This window comes from Peromyscus leucopus, chromosome 19 (genome assembly GCF_004664715.2).
Source record: "Peromyscus leucopus breed LL Stock chromosome 19, UCI_PerLeu_2.1, whole genome shotgun sequence".
Lineage (NCBI taxonomy): Eukaryota > Metazoa > Chordata > Mammalia > Rodentia > Cricetidae > Peromyscus > Peromyscus leucopus.
In genome coordinates this window covers 64239123-64243719 of record NC_051079.1, presented here as the reverse complement: position 1 = coordinate 64243719, position 4597 = coordinate 64239123, and the positions used below count along the sequence as shown (strand labels likewise).

At 45.2% G+C, this 4597-nt stretch overlaps 1 pseudogene; it reads left to right on the top strand.

Moving 5' to 3' along the window:
- The first annotated feature begins 3472 nt into the window (after window positions 1-3472).
- LOC114694931 lies at window positions 3473-4371 on the top strand (annotated as a pseudogene).
- Window positions 4372-4597: the final 226 nt, after the last annotated feature.

Genomic DNA, 4597 nt, shown 5'->3' with positions numbered 1-4597 from the left:
TTCTCAGACCAAGGGACTCTTTGTCAAGGAGCATGCCCCAGGTGTGGCCCACACTTTAGAAAGTGCTAGTTGTTCTGTGAGCCAATCCATAGACAAGCACCTCATGAGCAGAGTCTGGGCTGTCTTCGTGACTGTTTCCCTGACACCTAAGGCAGTTCACTGCAGTAGAAAAATAAAGGGAGGCAGAAAAATTATTCTCTTTTGATTAGGCATTTCAGGAAAGAAGTTGAAGAATCTTGATACATATTTTAGATGGGTTTCTACAGAGAAATAGAACCATCATTTGTGTGTGTGTGTGTGTGTGTGTGTGTGTGTGTGTGTGTGTGTACATCCATGATCAAAAATATTTTTTAACATTTCATCTTGGGTTGGGGAGATGACTCAGGATGTAAACTGAATACGTGCAAGCATGAGAACCCAAATTCAGATCCCCAGTATGTATGTAAAAGCTAGGCATAATCACATGGAACTGTAACCTTAGTGTTATAGGTGGAGTAGGTGAGGACACACAGACCCCCAGAGCTCAGTGACTAGCTAGTGTAGGCAGTTGGTGAACTTCACCTTCAGTGAGAGAAAGATAAGTTGGAATATATTAGTATAAATATTCAGACCTCATGAAAGAAGTTTCTTTATGTAGTAGATAGTAGTTAATGTAAAAATTCACAACCGGTCCAAGAACAGAAAATCCATCTGTGGTGTGCTTATCCAGAGATGGGACATGCACATCATAAGCCCTCCTCCAAAGACTTGAGAACTGTTATGGAAGAGGGGGCAGAACAGCTGTAAGAACCAGAGGACTGGTGTGAAACAGCGCCCCCTGAGCATGACAGGGCCACTTTCCTCCCGAACTCACAGCAGCTGTGTTTGCCTGCACAAGGTCAAGTCAGTCGACATTCTAGAGCAGAAGGGGAGGGGTTCGTGAACCTTCACTTACAGCTGAAAAGCTATTGATAGCTTCTGGTGGGAAAGAGGGGGTCAGCTCTCTTTAAGGGTGCGGCCCCTGGTAGGTTGACCAAGCTCCAGTGAAGGCCCCCTTAACCGCGAGTATATGGGCAGCACAAACCGAACTCCTCTGTGGGTTAAAACAAAAGGAGGACATGAAGTAGAGAGGGGCAAGGAAGTGGAGGACAGACCTGGGAGGAGTTAGGGGAGGAGTAAGGCATGAATCAAACATGTTTTATGATCAAAACATATTTTATGCATGTAAGAAATTCTCAAAGAATTCATAAAATATTATATTTGAAAAGGTAAGGTGGAGAATGATAGTGGAAGGCGCCCAGCTCAACCTCTGGCACACACATGCACTTGCATACACGTATCCACATGCATGCAAACACAAATCTTTACTGAATATTCAGGAATTTTTTTTGTCATCACTCCCCCAAAGTACAGTATAGCAGCTGTCTACACTGCCTTGACATTGCATTAGGCATCATAAGGCATCTAGAGAGGAAACCAGAATGGCTTAAAGCATACAAGAAGGTACGTGCTGGTTATGTGCAAATAATATGCTTTGTGCTTAAAGAACGTGAACATCCGTAGATCTGGGTATCCATAGGGTTTCTAGAGGCAATTTCTTATAGATATAATTAAGGAAGAGGGAGAGAGGAAGAGGAGAGATGGAGTTGTTTGAGTGCTATTTTAAGAACTGGCTCATGGATTGGCAAGGTTTGACAAGTGTAGTAGGCAGGTGGTCCAGCAGGCTGGAGATGTGGGGGAGAGCAATAGTCTCAGTCTAGAGACTGGTTCTGCTAGCAGATTCCTGCTTGCTTGCAGGAAAGCCAGGCCTATCTTCCACTCAGACCTTCAAAACTGATTGGATGAGACTCATCCACTTTATGGAAAAGTCAAGTGCTTTCAAGTCAACCAATTTGCATGTCAATCTCGTGTAAAAACACCCTCCCAGAAACGTCCAGAATGTGTGACATGATTCTGGCCACTGTGGCCCATCTAAGTTGACATATCAAATCGAATATCACAATACATACCAAAGGCTTTCTTACTTTTGATTGGGGGTATGTTTGTAACAGAAAACTCTGCTCTTGCCTCCAGAGAGTCAAACAGGGTTGAGCACATGTGATGGACTAGGCTGAGGCCAAAGGGTTCAAACCGAGTGAGATCTTTTGACTAAAGTGGAGATACATGAGTGACAGGAATGGGAGGTGTTGTGGTCTGACATTCAGTGGAGTCAAGGTGTTGACCTGACAGTTGGTGCTCACATTCTGCCGGTCAGAATGGATCCTAGAGTTCCCCAGTGAACTTGAGAAAGAGAGGCTCTGGAGAAGAGTAGGTGGGCCAGAAGGATGTGAGGCCCTTTCTAGCAGGGAAGCCAATGGCTACAATGTGAGTTTTGTGGTTGCTTGTGATTGTCTCAGGTTTTTGTCTTTAATATTTGTCTACGAGTTTTATTACTTAATAAGTTGTAAAAGTAATCACATTATCTGGCACCCAATATGAGGCACCATTTGTAGGCCGAGTTTTTTGTAGGGATTGCCAGCCAGCTCCCCAAATAACCACACAAAGACATTAATAATAAATGCTTGGCTGATAGCCCAGGCTTGTTACTAACTAGCTTTTACATCTTAAATTAACCCATATTTTGTCTATGTTCTACCATTCAAACCTTATCTCAGTACAACATGTTCATTTCCTGCTTCATCTGCATCTCCTCGAACTCTTGAGACTCTGAGCTCTCTCTGCCCCCCAAATCCTGCCTAGCCATCAGCCAGTTGGCTCTTTATGAACCAATGAGAGTAATACATATTTACAGTGTACAAAAAGATTATTGTACAGCAGGAAGGAGCTGCCTTTTGCCCTAACACATATCTGAATTTTGGCTCATTGCTAGTGGCACTAAAAGGATGCATTGGAAATGAAATGTATGCTAAAGCAAAGGAAAACAGACCACTGCAGCCCATAAATATTGCACCTCTGTAGAAAGGTTGGAAGTAATGACTAAGCAACTGGGCAAAAGCAATGATAGCCAGTGCCTAGAACCGAGTACTGATTTTGTGCTAGGCATTGTACCTGCAGCTCAGATAATTTCACTAGAGTCCTGTAAGTTACCTGTTCTCCCCATAAACACCTGTACACACACTGTTGCACACTTCCTCTGATTCCTGAAAAGAGGAGTTTCAGTGTGTCACATTTCTAGGTAAAGAGATACAAGGTTAATTCCTGATGCCAATTTTAGGAAGCTTGTAAAGCAGCACAGATTGAGCCAGCACAGGATCCTTCACTTTTATTTATTCTTTAAACTTCCCATGTCTGAAACATAATGTTGGTAGGCAGAGCAGCCATCTACTGTCTTAAGATCTGTGGCAGGGGTAGAGAGAGCCCCACTGCCATGCAGTCCTACTCACCATCACACCCTGGAGAGGAGCAGCAGCAGTAGCCACCAACCCCAGGCACTGCTACCACCACAACCATGAACCTGGAGGCAGAAAACCACCAAGCAGGCAAGTGGTGACTGGGTGGCCTCACATCAGCACCCTCCCACAGGGACAAGAAGGTTATTGCAAGGAAGGTTTTGGGAACCATAAAATTGTTCAATGTAAGAAACTGAGCTGGTTTCATCAACAGAAAGGTTACCAAGGAAGATGCACTTGTACACCAGACTGCTGTAAAGAATAAACCCCAGGAACTGCCTTCGAAGCATAGGGGTTGGAGGGACAGTGGGGGTTGATGTTGAAGGAGAAGAGGGTGTGGAGGCCTCAAATGTTGCAGGCCTGGTGGAGTTCCAGTTCAGTGCAGTAAATATGCAGCAGACCGTGACCATTGTAGGCACCGTCCATGTCCATGCAATTACCAGCAAAATCACCAGGATATTGAAAGTGGGGAAGAGAACAGGGGATTGGAGTGTGCTTCTGAAGGCCAGGGCCAACAATGCCTGCCCGACTGGCCCCACTTCAGGTGAAGGTTCCCTTCTGAAATGCTGAGACCCTGTGGGCAATGGCCACAGCATTCCAACTGTCCTGTGCAAGGAGTGATGGAGAGGCTGATAACCGGGGAGCAGGAAAGCAAGGCGGACCAGTGACACAGATCGCGGGGATTGCAGACAATGAGTTTTGCAGGGCCCCTCCATGCTGAAGTCAGCCTAGAGAAGACAGCAATGAAGAGGACATGGGAACTCAAGGAGATGAGACTCGGGGTCAGCAGCCACCTCAACGCCGCTGTCGCTGCAAATTCAATTGCTGATGTAGATGCCCAGAAAACCCCGAACCACAAGATGGTGAAGAGGCAAAAGCAGCTGATCCACCAGCTGAGAGTTAGTGGGCTCCAGAGGCTGAGCAGGGCGGGGCTGAGGAAATGCCGGGTTACCATCTCTCCCCTCATGCAGGTTGGTCACCCAACAAGAAGAAACGAATATGAATTTCCAGCCATCAGAACGAAGATTGGAGCTGAACACCCTAAGTACTTGCTGTTTTTCTGTTGACCAGATACAGCAGAACTAATTATCTGCATTATCTATGCGGCATGAGGGTTTTTATTATTTCTACCTAAAGATGTCTCTTTCTGGTAATGACAAACATGTTGTTTGTTTGTTTGTGTTTGTTTTTGCCTACCTTTTCTCAACACACCTTTATGGGTTTTTAAA